The 16,580-nt window shown below is 33.4% G+C and overlaps 1 protein-coding gene across 2 annotated transcripts in view; it reads left to right on the top strand.

Annotated features, from left to right (window-relative positions):
- Window positions 1–16,580, top strand: part of GRID2 (glutamate ionotropic receptor delta type subunit 2) — a 1,432,440-nt gene that overhangs the window by 902,631 nt on the left and 513,229 nt on the right. The gene's annotated exons all lie outside the window — the stretch shown is intronic.

Genomic DNA, 16,580 nt, shown 5'->3' with positions numbered 1-16,580 from the left:
TTTTGGTAGGAAAAAAATCTAAGATGATTGAATGCACTTCCAGAGCTCACAACTGTAAATTTCTAACTGTATAAAGGTGGCTGAATTGAGAATAAGAGGTTCTTCCGTAGGTGTTTCTCTCCAGTGCTGACATGCAGGCTGCACAGAAATATAGACAAAACAAAGTAAGGAGTTATACTCTAATCCGCAGTAAAAATTTGCCAGTAAACTTATGCTAGAGAGGAGTAGAAACTACGCTAATGTGTTTTTAATTATTGTTTCTTAGTGAAATGTAGGAGACATAAAAACTGTGTAAAACACAATGAGAGTTTATTGAATTATTTTAAAGGAAACACCACTACTATGGTCAAGAACTATAACATATCAAGCATCCTAAACACCCCCACAGACTTCTCCCTGATACATCCCTGACCCCTCTTCTCACTAGTATAACCATCAGTCTGAATTTTATGATACTCATTTCTTTACATTTTAAATATAGTTTTATCACTATGTGCATCCTTAAATAACATAATTGAATTTTGCCAATATTTCAGTTTATGAATGGACTCAATATTGCATATATTCTCTTTTCTTGCTTCTTATGTTCAACATTCTGTTTGTGTTATTCATTTTTGTCATTACATGTAGTTTATTTCTATATTGCTGTATTGTTTTCTACCACGTGAATGTGTCACAATCAACTGTGGGTGTCTATCCATTTTTAGGTTATTACAAGCAAAGCTGTTATAAATATTCTTAGACATATATCTTGGATATATACTCTAGAACTTGTGCATATATTTCTGTGGGTTTGGAGTAGAATTTCTTAATACAAGGAAGCATATTGGGGCACATGGGTGGCTCAGTCTGTTGAGCATCCAACTCTTGATCTTAGCTCAGGTCTTGATCTTAGGGTTTTGAGTTCAAGCTCTGTATTGGGCTCCGAACTTGGCTTAGAGCCTACATAAATATGTATATATCTATATATCTATACACACATCTATATATCTATACACACATCTATATATATATACACATCTATCTATATATACACATCTATCTATATATATATGTATACACATATATATGAAAGCATATCTTGAATTTTACTGTATAACCTCAAACCCATTTTCATAGAGATTTACTAATTTTCATAACATCAGCAATGCAATGATTTCTCGTGGCCCTGTCTTCTCACCAAATTTTGGTTTCATTAGACTTCAGTTTTTATTAAGTTGTTTGTTATATAATGATGTATCTTCATGGTTTCTATTTTTGTTTCAGTGATTATATAAAGCTTCTGTATATTTTCTTATACTTTTTGGCACTTCAGCTTTCTTTTGGAATTAATTGCCTGTTCAAGTCCTTTGTACCTGTTCTTTTGGGTTGTCTTTTGTTTTTATAATTGATTCTAGGAGCTATAAATATATATATTTAAGTGGTTACTTAAATTCCATTTATTTTCACAGTCTCTTAACTCTAGAGAACAAACTGAGGGTTCCTGGATTGGAGGTAGGTGGGGGAAGGGTTACATAAGTGATGGAAATTAAGGAGGGCATTTGTTGTGATGAGCACTGGGTGTCCTATGTAAGTGGTGAATCACTAAATTCTCCACCTGAAACTAATATTGCCCTGTAAACTAACTGGAATTTAAATAAAAACTTGAAAAAAGAGTATTTCCCTGAAGACCCTGGGGCAAGTAGCCCCTGCGATGGTAAAGTTGACTCTTTTCCCAGCACCTAGCAAGAAAAGAAAAAGAAAATCCTCTTGCCCATCAACACCAGTGCCATTATTCTCTATCAATATCCACCCTCCCTACTAGGGACTTTTACTTTTGCGCTGGCAGCTGGAAGTCAACTCTTAGTTGCCAAAGCCTTCTCTCCTAACTACCAACACTTATAAAGGTACACCTTAAATAAATTTGGAATTCATTTCTTTCATGACCCCTTGCATTCAACAGTAGTGTGATTAATTTATCATTGATTTGGAGTATGTTAATTCTTTTTTTATCTGTTTGTTTCAAGTTTTTATTTAAATTCTAGTTAGTTAACGTATAGTGTAATTTTTGTTTCAGGAGAATTTAATGAGTCATCACTTACACATAACACCCAATGCTCATTAGAACAAGTTCCCTCCTTGGTACCCATCACCCATCTAGCCCATCCCCCCACCCACCTCCCCCCCCCAACAACCATCAGTTTGTTCTCTGTATTTAAGAATCTCTTATAGTTTGCCTCCCTTTCTCTTTTTTTTCCTTCCCATATGTTCATCTGTTTTGTTTCTTACGTTCCTCATATGAGTGAAATCATATGGTATTTGTCTTTCTCTGATTTATTTCACTTAGCATAATACACTCTAGCTCCATTCACGTCACTGCAAATGGCAGGATTTCATTCTTTCTGATGGCTGAGTAATATTCCAGTATGTATATATATCACCTCTTCTTTATCCATTCATCAGTCAGTGGACATTTGGGCTCTTTCAATAATTTGGCTACTGTAGATAATGCTGCTATAAACATTGAAGTGCATGTGCCCCTTTGAATTATTATTTTTGTATCCTTTGGGTAAATACTTATTAGTGTGATTGCTATATCATAGGGTAGTTCTATTTTTAACTTCTTGAGGAATTTCCATACTGTTTTCCAGAATCACTATACCAGTTTGCATTCCCACCAATAGTACAAGAGGGTTCCCTTTTCTCCACATGCCCTCCATCACCTGTTGTTTCTTGTGTTGTTGATTTTAGCCATTCTGACAGGTGTGAGCTGATGTCTCATTGTAGTTTTGATTTGTATTTCTCTGATGATGAATGATGTTGAGCATCTTTTAATGTGTCTGTTAGCCATTTATATGTCTTCTTTGGAAAAAGGTCTACTCATGTCTTCTCCCCATGTTTTAATTGGATTATTTGTTTTTTGGGTGTTGAGTTTTTGAAGTTCTTTAAATATTTTGGATACTCTTTATCAGATAATATCATTTGCACATATCTTCCTCCATTCCATAGGTTGCCTTTTAGTGTTTTTGATTGTTTCCTTCATTGTGAAGATTTTTGTTTTGATGAGGTCCCAATAGTTTATTTTTGCTTTCATTTCCTTTACCTGAGAAGATATATCTAGAAAGAAGTTGCTCCAGTGAGTATCAAATCAGTTACTGCCTATTTTTTCCTCTAAGATTTTTATGGTTTCAAGTCTCACATTTAGGTCTTCAATCCATTTTGAATTTACTTTTGTGTATGGTGTAAGAAAGTGATCTAGTTTCATTCTTTTGTATATTGCTGTCCAGTTTTTGCAACACCATTTGTTGAAGAGACTGTCTTTTTCCCATTGGATATGATCATTCTTCCTCGCTTTGTCAAAGATTAATTGGCCATATAGTTGTGGGTTCGTTTCTAAGTGTTTCATTGATCTATGTGTCTATTTAGTGCTGATACTACACTGTTTTCACCACTACAACTTTATAATTTAATTCAGAGTCTGAAATTGTGATTCATCCAGCTTTGCTTTTCTTTTTCAAAGTTTCTTTGACTATTGGGGTCTTTTGTGGTTCCATACAAATTTTAGGATTATCTGTTCCAGGTCTGTGAAACATGCTATTGGTATCTTGATAGGGATTGAATTATATATGTAGATTGTTTTGGGGAGTAGAGACAATTTTTAAATGTTTATCTATTTATTTTTGAGGGGTGTGTGTGTAAACAGGGGGAGGGACAGAGAAAGAGGAAAGAGAGAATTGCAATGAAGGGTTTGATCTCGTGAACTTTGAAATCATGACTTTAGCCAAAATCAAGAGTCACACGTTTAACCCACTGAGCCACCCAGGTGCCCCTGGGTAGTATAAACATTTTTACATTATTTATTCTTCCAATCCATGAGCATGGAATGTTTTTCAATTTCTTTGTGTCATTTTTAATTTCTTTCATCAGTGTTTTATACTTTTCATATTACAGGTCTTTCACCTGGTTCGGTTTATTCCTAGGTATCTTATTGTTTTGGGTACAATTGTTAATGGGAGTGATTCCTTAATTTCTCTTTCTGCTGCATTATATAGAAATGCATATTTCTATATTTAAGATTTCTGTACACTGACTTTTGTATACTGAGATTTACTGAATTCTTTTGTCAGTTCTAGCAGTTTTTTTGGTACAATCTTTTGGGTTTTCTATACAGAGTATTAGCAAACAGTGAAACAGCAAACTGTTTTCTGCAAATAGTGAAAGTTAATTTCTTCCTCAGTGACTTGGATGCCTTTTATTTCTTTTTGTTGTCTTATTGCTGTGGCTAAGACTTCCAGTACTACTAAATAACAGTGGTGAGAGTGAACATCCCTGTCTTGTTCCTGACCATAGAGGAAAAGCTCTCAGTTTTTCCCTATTGAGGATGATATTAGCTGTGGGTTTTTCATTTATGTCCTTCATTATGTTGAGTTATGTTCCTTCTAAACCTACTTTATTGGGAGTTTTATCACAAATGGATGTTGTTCTTTGTCAAATGCCATTTCTGCATCTATTGAAATGATCATGTGTTTTATCCTTTCTTTTGCTGATGTCATATATCACATGAATTTTGATACTAAGGTTATATTGCCCTCATAAAATGTGGTGGAGAGGGTTTCCTCTTTTTCTATTCTCTATGAGTTATGTAGTATTGGAAGAATACTACATAGATGATAGGTCATCGTAATGAAGCCAACTGGGCCTAGAATTTTCTTTGTGGGATTTTTTTTTAATGACTGATTCTACTTTCCATGGTAAATAAAAAATAAAAGTCAAGTTTTCTAATTTTTGTCAACTCAAAAAGTTTTATTTTTATGATCTTTTATTTTTTCTATACATTAACATAAAATTGCTAATATCTTTTTAAATATATGAAGCACTTCAGGGTCTGAACTTATTTTCATTTTTGAAGTTTGTGTGGTAATTAGCATTTTAAAAATTATTATAGGGGCACCTGGGTGGATCAGTCATTTAAGCGTCCGACTTCAGCTCAGGTCATGATCACACAGTTTGTGAGTTCAAGCCTGAGTCAGGCTTTGTGCTGACAGCTCAGAGCCTAGAGCCTGCTTCAGATCTGTGTCTCCCTCTCTCTCTGCCCATTCCTGCTCATTTTCTCTCTCTCTGTCTTTCTCTCTCTCTCTCAAAAATAAACATTAATAAATACATAAATATATAAAAGTTTTTTTTTAATATTATGAAGACTTGCACTTGCATTAATGCTTTCTTCCCTAAAAAATATCTTGTCTACTATTAATAGAGCTAAACCAACTTTCTTTCCATTACTATTTGGATGGCATTTATTTTTACTATCCTTTTACTTTAAACTTTTCTGCATCCTTTTGTTCCATACATAATTCTTATTAGAAGTATATAATTAATTATTTGACACTAATTTGGCTTTCATTCCTAAAATTCAGAGCATTTCATGTATTTATATGAAAACTATTTAGTAATACATTTACCTTTAAGTCTACTGTTTTGTACATTCTATTATTTTGTACATTTAGTGGCTCTTCATGCAAGTATTACTTAATTCCTTCCAAACCCTTAGGTGTTTTCCTTCCACTCTACTCCCAATAATTACCACCACGTTTAGGCGTAATCATTTTGCATCCGATTTCTTCTTTCTTCCAATATCTTTTGTGTAAACTATTTCATGTAGTGTTATGATTAACTTTCCTAAAGACTTATAACCCTAATACTTCCTGTTTTACATAAACACTTATCCCAATTTAATAATTAGATATGTATGCATTCACAAGGATGGTAACTATAGTATTTGTATCATTATAGCAGCTAAGAAGAGTTTGTTTAAAGAAATAGGAGGGGCCAGCATTGTAGCAGAAAAGCAGTAGCATAAAGGCTGAAGAGAATCCATTGGATTTAGGAACTCAAGGTTCATTAGTAACTGAGGAGAGACAGTAAAGCAAATGGGCTAGAAATGAGGCTGCTAATGTCAGGCTATTCAAATTATTGTGCTACTTAAAACCCAGTGACCTCAGGTGTGTCACTAAACTCTTAAGTAGGGGCAACCTGTATGAGTTAGTGATGTGACACATCCAGAACTTACCTTTTACCTCAAAAAAGATTGCAATTTATTGTCACTTTTAAAGGAAATGTCAGCGGAGTTGTAATGCCATATGTTGAAAAAACAGGTCTGAAAGTAAAAAGGAAGGTGATGAGCAAAGGAAGTAAATGTAAGTATCGTATTAACCCACCCATTTGGCTATGACGGTGGCCATTAAATGGCTGCATGAAGTTGAGGGCGCAAACTTTCAGAATGTAAGAGATTTGTGTATGTTTAAATGTTTAGATTAAGCCAGTAGAGAGGAAGAGAAAGAAGATAAAAGAAAGGTGATTGTTGAAAAATAAAGTGATCTGGGAGAAAGAGGATTGGATCCATTTAGATGGAGTGCTTAATTTTAGGCATGGAGGGCATTGTTTTCCAGAGTGATGGAGGGAGAGAATAGGAAAGATGGTGTGAATGCAAGCAAGAACTACTCCCATCATAATAGCAGCTAAGAAGAAAGCGTTTGTTTCAAGAAATAGAGGGGAGTCAGCAATGTAGCTGAAAAGCTCTGTTGGCTCTGGGGGTTACAGATTTCATTGCAGCACTAACCTACATGGTTATATATTTTTGCCCAACAGTATTTGGTTGACGGAGTATATTTGAAGTAATGTAAGATTGAGATTTCATCAGATTGTTTTTGTTTTGTTTGTTGTTTTTGATAGCAATAAAATGAGGCCTTGAGGGTAAACATATTGACAGGGTGATGGCTGAAGAGGCAAATCATGAAATCCAACATGGACATGCACAGGAGGAGTCTCAACAACAGGCAGAAAGTATAGCTTGAAATAACAGAGCCCTCAGTAAGTCTGAAGAGGCTGTGTGTTGATTTGCATTAAATGAAAGACCTTCAGAGCCAGGAAGTTGTGTTTGAGGAGACATCCAAATTCTTGATTCAAAGGTTTGGATGGGTTCCAGATGCTCAAAAAGTCATGGATGTGAGGATGGCAGGAGTGGGCTTCATTTAGCCTTCCAAGGTCAATATAGTTACAAGATCAATGGAGTTGCTTCACCCCACTCTGAATTCAAAGTCTACATAATATGTCATCTATGCCGTTCGGTTGACAACAAATCAAATACTTCATATTATGTCTAATTTATTCTTAATAATATTAGACCACTCCTGTAATTATTTATATTTCCTTGCTCCAACTCCCAAATTGGATTGAAACACCCAGTGCACTGGCATTACATAGATTTTATGTAAAAGGGACCGTAATGTTTATAGCACCTTTTACATTGTCGTCAAAAATTGTTGTATTATTATTTTAATTTCTTACCTGTTGTTGTAACACAAATGTTTTTACAACCAAATGTTGTAACACAATGTTTTTCTACAATTTTAACTAATTGCTGAATTTATAAAACTCCAAATCTACCTCTCAAGTTATTTTAAAAGTACTGTACATAAGTTTGTGGATTGCTAGCTCTGTTTATAAATGGGGCAGTTCTTTCATATAAGCATCAACCCTTATATAATGTATTCTGAGATACTATCAAGTAAAGGCATTACCATGCAAATAGTTACAATACAGATTTACTTAGATATGCCTAAAATTAATGTTCCACTCCCAGTATCTCCATGTATCAAAAAGAGTAAATGGCTTTCCAATTGATGAACTGTCAAGTTGTCAGTGTTTATTCCACTGCCAGTGGCTAAGTGTATACAATGCCCACAGCCTTATCACCTCGAGCAGGGGGAATGTCAGCTCTCATAAACTGACAGGATTGTGTCTGTTTGGATTTAAATGTGAGATTGACCATGTCCCAAATTTTGGACTAGTCTCGGCTCTCTTGGCATTGTATGAGTGGAGGTTTCTTTTTTCTGAATTTGAGGAGAATGTAAAAAGGATTGTCTAATGTTCACTGATGTTGATCAAAACGAAGAGCTCATCTGCTTTGATATTTTTTTACGTGTTCTTTTCCTTTGATGTAAGGTGGTGTTTCATTCAGTAGATGGTACCTTCAAGGTATTAGACACCGTACCCTTGAAGATAAATTCAGGTAAACCTCAAAGCCAAATTTTTAAATCATCCAGGTTTTCTGTTTTCTTAAACTTTCTCCAAGAATATGTTTGTTCTTTTTTCTGTTCATCAAAATACAATATTTCCAAGAAGAAAAATACTTTGATAACATCCTATCCAATCTCCTAAAACTAATTAGAATACATAAAAACCAAAGATTAAATTATTTAATATAAAGTATCAATCTGTGTTTTTTTTTTCTTTCCTTAAAAGAGAAATTCTCCACAGTGTGTTTGTTTGTTTTTGGGGTTTTTGGTTTTGGTTTTGGTTTTTTTGCTTATATGAAGTGTTCTTTGTTCAGTTTCATTTTGCCACTGCTACTCATTTTTTATTATGAAGATGGAGTTTCAGCATTAAAATTTAACACTCTAGACTTATGTCTTTGATCTTTATCACAAACAGGAAGATAAGACCAGGAAAAAATAGATTAAACCTGGTTTCACAACCCATCTTAATTGCATAGTAATGCTTACTATCTTCATAAAATTGTTTTCTCATGTAAGATGATGAAATAAAATGGTAGCGCAGAGATATTGTAGCTCCTAGGTCTAATTGCTTCTCAGATAGATTTAGAATCTTTACTCAGGTTCTCCAACATTAAATTCACAAATATAAAACCTATTTTGCATTCTTGGGAAAACTAGCTGTTTTTGCAAAGGGTATTATATAGGTTGTCATTGGTCCATTTTTAATAAACTGAAATATTTTACTGTCTTGCAAATAGAAGGGGAAAGAACAGTTTTACCTTCAAATGGCCAATGATTAAATGTTTTCCTGGTATTCTTCAACATTATATCTGTGTTCTGGTTCTGGAATATGTAAATAGCCTTTACCTTTACTATAAACTTGTTTTATGTTTCCTTCTAACACTTTCTGCTCACTGAAATTATATGCATACATGTAATTATATATACAATCTTCATTTTTGTGTGTATAAAATATATGTGTATGTGTGTTCACATATAAATGTAATGTATTTACTTGTTTGCAGTAAGGTTTTCCCATTACAATGTAATTCTGTGGGATAAAAATGTCTATTTCTTACTATTCATTTCTTACATTCATATAGTAGATGTTTGTTAAGTGTTTGTGAATGAACTGATGAACACATGTGGATACTAGCATGATAATCTGTAAGATTCTTCACTGTATCTATGAATATAAGAACCATGTTTTTTATTCTAATGAAAAATTAGTATGTGCACACAAATTAATTATTGGCATGCCACATTAGAAAATGGATGTGTGATTATAACCTTTCCATCAATGTATCCTCAATACCTTGCAGAGTTGGACATTTGATCACCAAAACTATAATCAGTTATTCTAAGGGTTAAGTAAGATTATGTATAATTTATTTTCAGAAATTCATAGACATAGGGAAATAGTGGATTGATTTTTCCAAGCAAATAGTTAGACTAATTTTTCTAAGCACAAGGGAAAGACCCTTGGTATTTGTGAATCAAGATTGTTTTCTAACAACTAGGCTAGATTTAGTAGATTGTAATGTGGAAAAGTATATAGCCTTGGCTGTTCAACATACCTGGGTTGAAATTCTGTGTGATTTTAGGACCACTAACTCAGCCAGTCTCAATTTATTTGTCTATAAAATGTGAATAATAATACCTATCTCTTAAGAGGATTGTAAATATTAAGTAAAATTATGTTTGTAGGATACATATTGAGGAATAATTAAAGTCATGTCAGTTTGCGAGTGGGCAGTAATCTATGTGATTCATTTTAAGGCCAGTGGAAAAAAATGCAGTATAGTTACTATTCTGATAAGAAATTGCCACGTGAGGTGGGGAAAGTCATTTCATTTTAGGTGTGATTGACAGAGCATTATACATGACAATCACAGTGATAGCATGAAACATTAACCTTTTTGTTTCATTTAATATTCTTTCTGACTCTAAAATTCTATAAGTCTGTTAATCAAGACTTAGGAGCATATCCAGTTTGATGGGAAGGTAATAGCGGAGAATCTGGTAACTAACACAGCCTGCATAAACCCAGTCTTCAAAATTAAGCCCATTATTGGAAAATCTGCCATCCTTACTGTCCTATTTCTAACAATGAATTTATTGTCTTGGAAGGTTTATATAATGGAGAGAATCTAGAAAATGTTGTGAATTGACAATATGTTGTGAATACAACAGCTTTTTTTTCTCCCAGTCTCCTTTATATATAATACACAATCATGATAAATTTAGCTCCATCAGCTTTATTATGATATGTCTTCAAGAAAACATTTTGTACCATAAAGTGATGTGATAATCACACTAGTACCTTGTAAAATTTCCAGGGTGTTAGAGTCTCAAAATTCTTGACCCCAGCAGTTTCCTGAAGGGTAAGAGAACTGTGCACTCTCAAAAAATGAATACTGTCAACTGGGTCAGTTCTGCTTTGAAGGGAGCTCACCTACTATTACTACATAGAGGAGAAAATGACAGTTGTATCCAATGATGTTTACAGTTACTCTGACCTTCCTGGAGGGGTTTTCTGTTGCTTGGATTGAGATGACTTCTGAGGGAGTCTTGCTTCATGCAGGCAACATTTATTGCCTCTTGTAGAGAACAGGAGCTATCTTTTCTGGTGGACTGGATGATGCTGACTTCTCCAGCATGGGGCAAAGATCCCTGATAAGGTAAATTCCAGTTGCAAATGTTGGTGGAAATAGAATCAAGAGCTTTTCTGGAAGTACTACAAAATTTGGATTGTTTGCTTGGTATGGATTACTTTTGTACTTTTGAGGAAAGGACTTATTTGAGGAAAGTAGTTGCTATTGCCATGCAGACACTCAGGGAATGTTCGCATATGTATGTTCTACCAAAGAGACTCCTGGGTCTGTGGTTCCTCTCTGATTGGGTTAAGAGTTCAAGACCATTCCTAATACAGAGGAAGCAAGGTTCAGTTTCCTTCCTAGTCCAGTGGACAACACCCACTGAGAGACACACTGAAATCTGCCTCACCCCCCAACACACATGTGCACGTACACACACACACACACACACACACACACACACACACACACACACTACGAATAAACTCTAATCCAGCTCAAATTCAAATACACAATGTGATGGTACATACTATCCACTGAACAACTTCATTTCCGGTTTCAGCTACAAATGGTAATCGATGTCCAAAATCCACTGCCCAAGGAATAATCATTAATGCAATCTAAATTAGGAATACACAGAATTGAGAAACATTTGTTCGTATGTGTACTAATTTTCCAAGGTTTCATTGCTGTGATTAAACTTTAAGTGGCAGATATCAAAGATTTATTTCATAAAGGTTTCATGAATGGGCAGATCAAGATGGGATCAAACAGTGTGAGTCATTTGTCCACCTATATTGGAAATTCACAACAGACTAACTTGTAGTACAGTGACTCATGGTATGGTAGGTTCAGTTGACCCATAATCCCAGAGGTTTGTCATTGCACCTCAAATAATTTGCTTTCTCTCACCTCTGAATTTCTCTGTAGTCTGTCAAAATATTTGATTAAATATCTCTTATTCCCTCTAAGTCTGTCTTGACTTCAGGGGATTATAAATTCTCCTTCAATAGGAACTGGGTTTATATATTGTAATGATTATAAAAATTTAAATAGTCTGGGCCCATAATCTCACAAAATTTGCTAATAGAGCCTTCATAACTCATTTGTTTGGGGACCTTCATTCAAACTAATGAAAATTTTGTTGATATCAGTGATGAATAATTGAAATTGTAATCATGGCTTTTGGTGACCACTGATTCTATCTCCTTCTTCCTGCCTCTCACCCTCCACCAAGTAATTTTATTTTTCTTCATGACCAAGACACCTAATACACTAAAGCTAGTCAGACACCATTAAGACTTTGGTCCAAATTAAGTTGTTCTACAGTGATTGGAAAATGGGGGGGGGGATTGATATTTATTAACTTCTTTTGAAGAGAAAGTACATTATTAAGAAAAACTTGTTTGAGACCTTGGGTTGGCTGGATGTGTAAACTATTGCTTCCTTTTAAGGCTCTGCTATCAGTTTGAATACGTTTCCTCCAAGGTTTCTTTCTTGGCAAAAAGGTGATATATTGCAATAAAAATAAATAATACAATTTGTTGCATTTCCAAAGAGTGGAAACCAATGATTTGTGTGCTAAAATCAATGTATTGACTGTGCTAAAGACAAGCACATGTTATTTGGCAACTGATCTTCATCCCCAACAGCATGGAGACTATTAACATATGCTTGTGAGTGGACATATACCAGAAACATATACCTTGTTTCTGATTATAGTCTGGTTTTTGAGGGGAGGATATTCAAATGTAAAGTTTTTTTACTGAGACCTTAAACCCATACAAACCATGAATGTAAACATGTCCTTATTTACCTGATTGTAAGTATTTCTGAAAATTAGATTTTCTCCTTTAAAAATTTTTTTGAATGTTTATTTACTTTGAGAGAGAGAGAGAGAGGGAGCATGAGCAGGAGGAGGGGCAGAGAGAGACGGAGACACAGAATCCGAAACAGGCTCCAGGCTCCAGGCTCCAGGTTCCGAGCGGTCAGCACAGAGCCTGACACGGGGCTCAAACTCACAAACCGTGAGATCATGAACTGAGCTGAAGTCAGATGCTCAACCGACTGAGCTAGCTACCCAGGCGCCCCAAGATTTCCTCCTTTTAATAGTGCCTTTCTTTAAAACTATGTGCAACTCTATGATCATGCATAGAATGAGCATTTATTTCTAGCTATGAAAAATGAAATGCAATATTTATCTTCGCCAATTTAGTTGTATAGTTCTATATTTAAAGAATTCATATTTAAATTTTTCTTTATAGTTGTTTAGACTGATAATCTTAAAATAGTGGCATTGTAGGCCATTGTTATTGTTAGTTTCTTTTTCTAGATTTTGTGATATTTTCTGAATTTTCTGCAAAGGGCATGTAATACTATCATAATCAGAAAACATAAAAGTTTGGTTTTAAAAGTTTTAATTTATTTAATTTCTTTGTACTTAGAGAAGAGAAATAGTTTCTGAAGTTTGACAGAAGTATAAAAGTAATTTAGACTTTGAGGATGAAAGTTCTCTTGCTTCCAATTTGAAATAGAGTCTGTCCTCTACACCTAGGTTTTCATGATTCATACAAATAACATCTGTCATTCATAAAGCATTCTTCGGAGCTATTTTTTAAAAAACAGAAAACAATTCATTTACTTGTGCAGATACTATCTGTGACACTAGAATATATGATTGATGTATTATTTAAAGTAGGACTATACCATGTTTAATTAATCTGTAGCCTTACTTATAAAATATTCCAGTTTTAGAATAGGATAAAAACTTTCCAAAATAATTTTACAATATGGCAATTTTACATACATAATAAACCTCAAAATTCTTGCTATAACTAAAATTATTTTTAATACATGAAATATGTCTTTAGATGATTTCCTTTGGTGGAAGTTTCAAAGTAAGAATTCTGAAGAAGAATTCCTAAGAATTAATGATTTGTTTGTTCTAATTTTAAAAATGTGTATGTTTTATATTTTTTCCTCAGAAAATTTGGTTACTTAGATTTTATGAATGAATAATTAATGTAAAATAATTTATACTTAAATATTTTCATATTACCAACAAGATCTTATTAAAATATAAATGCCCACATTGTTTCATTTATATTTTGAAATTAGTAGTTATGCTGAATCCCAAATGTTTGCAAACCACTAAAAAGCATATAAATGATTAAAGAAGTAATAAAGATTTTTAAAAACTAACAAAAATAAACCATGTCTCTTCTTACTCTGGTCTGCAGTTTTCATAGGAACTTAAATCATCAAATATATATAATCTCAAATGTTGTCATAACCACAGTAATTCTGATGGACAGTTTTTCAAAGTGATTTATTTTTATTTTTATTTGAAAACAAAGCCTTATTATTTAAATGCATGTTAGTATTACTATTATCAATTATTAACTTAGAGGTTGCCGATACATGAGCTATATACTATTTATCTTGCTTATCTCCACTTCTTGTGGAGACTGCAAATGTTATTTTGAGGAACGGTGTCATTTTCCTTTTTGTTTTTCACTTTAATTATCAGTATTTTTGCCTTTCTAGTAAATTCTTTATGGATTTAACAATAATCTCTCTGAGTTGTGTAAAAGGCTAAGTTTGTGCCATGTTTTTTTCCAATATGGAAGATGAATGTTTGGAAATGGAGATACTCTTTGAGTAGTCAGGCACTTTTAATAATCACAATAATTCAGGTATAATAAGGGCCTTTTATGCTTATTGGCAGTGAACTTTGATTTTAAAATATTCAGCAAATACACTTCATCAGAGTTATTAAGCATCATTTATAACAATAAAACAGCATTTCTGCAATTCTTTTTTTTTTAATAAAATGAATCTCACTTTAAATAATAATTCTAAAAATATCTTGGACTTAATATAGATTATGCCTTAATATAGGTTATTAATTAATCAAATTAATGCATCTAGCTAAAGTTTATAATCATCCTGAGAAAGTCACTTGATGCTCAAGAGGAGAAATATACTTATCTATTGAAAATGTTTTCAAGCAATTCTTAATCAGAAGCTATAGAAAGTTTTATTACCTTGGAGTACTTGAATAAAAGTAGTTTTGTGGGTTTAAATATAAATGTATTTGAAATGCTTTGCTTGAGAATTTCTTCTTTTGATTCATTCAAGTTTGATATGAATCTATATCTGAAACTGAGATGGAAATCTTTCAGTCCCAGTCTAATGCATTTCAGAATATATAATTGTAGCCATCTGGAATACTAATAAGATTTGAATAAGTGTGCCTTCATTAAGAGGAGACAATGTCTTTTAAGATTGTGAAAAAATTGTTATATTTCTATCTCCCATAGAGAAAGTGTTGCATGAATGGATATTTTCTCTTTCCAAAGAAAATTGGAAACTGGGAAATTATTCTTGGGATGAACAAAATAATTATAAATCAGGAACTGGATTTTTATCTCATGTGATTTTTATTGGTTGAAAATCACATGTTAATTTCTCTTTCGTCTTTTTTTCTGTGATTCTAGTATCTTCAATCTCTTACAAGCAAGAAAAAAGTTTCTGACTCTTAGATGTTATTTATTTTCTAGCTGTTCTATTGGTACTAGATAAATTGATTGTACAACAGACCCTTCTATATATTTTCTTTGTTGCATATAATTGTGTTAACTGTATCTACATTAAAAATAGATACATGAATATTTTATTCATTCTTAAACATACCCAAGTTTTTCTAAATAGGCACATTTTTTCATCCATCGCAAACATTTCTGAGGGATCACAAAATCAGGGAAAACATCAACATCATTTGATGAAACATCTCTATATTACATATCTAGTACCTGTCTGTGTTTTGTGAATTGAACGGCGTCCCTAAACGTCTTTAGTTTGCTAGAAAAACCAAGACTAGATGCCTATTTCAATGTTTTGTTTTGTCTTTCCACTGCTTTGTAAGTTCTTGCCACAATTCTAAAACCTTTACCTGTTTGAGAAAAGCAGTAAAGATAAACTCTTTTCTGTTTTTTTCCTGCATTGTAAGTATGGAACTAATCTCTAAATATATTCACAGTTACTTTGGAGTTTATTAAATTCCAAGGAAAAACTATTTAAAATCTCACCAATAAAAATTTCTCACATTTTCATTAATTCTCATGTTTAATTTTTTAAAAACTTGTTAAGATGTGGAAGCTGTTGGCCACAGTCTGTCCTACTCTTCTTTGTTCTGTCATGTTTTATGAATATTTAATTTTTAGTCTTTTTTTCTTTCCTCTCCCAATTTTATTTTTTAAATTCTTTTAATATTTATTTATTTTTGAAAGAGATTGAGGCAGAGTGTGAGTGGGGAAAGGCAGAGAGAAAGGGAGACACAGAATCCAACACAGGCTCCAGGCTCTGAGCTGTCAGCACTGGATGCAGGACTTGAACGCGATGCAGGACTTGAACCCATGAACTGGGAGATCATGACCTGAGCCAAAGTCAGACACTTAACCTACTGAACCACCCAGGCGCCCCTCCAAGTTTTATTTTTGATAGTAGAGTGAATATTGCCATTTGTTTCCTTAAGCCCTTCCTTTTCTTCTTTTGAACTACAGCCACATTGTCTCACTATGAACCTGACATTCCATTTTATCTTATTGTTGTTAACAGAAGCATATTTTGATAGAAAATAAATGGGTGCACATGAGGATGAGTTTACGTTTCTGATAAAATGTTTCTATAAATTATTTTTGCTTTTATATTTTATAGTCCCAAGTAGAATTTTGCACCCAAAATGTTTTCTGTTTTTTTGGGTTTTTTTTTTTTTTTTTTTTTGGTCACAAGAGAGTCAGACAAAAATATATCGGGCCTATTATGTTGATTGGTTGATTGTCTTTTTCCAAGATGAGATTTGGGTGAATCATGGCATGGATAGCTCTATATAGTGAAGGATACAAATCATAATTCTCTTCAAGATCATATAACATTAGCAAACAGCTGT

The sequence above is a fragment of the Panthera pardus genome, unplaced genomic scaffold (genome assembly GCF_024362965.1).
Source record: "Panthera pardus isolate Hobbes unplaced genomic scaffold, ASM2436296v1 HiC_scaffold_13, whole genome shotgun sequence".
Lineage (NCBI taxonomy): Eukaryota > Metazoa > Chordata > Mammalia > Carnivora > Felidae > Panthera > Panthera pardus.
Note: the sequence above shows the minus strand (reverse complement) of the source record. Positions and strands in the feature narration are given on the sequence as shown.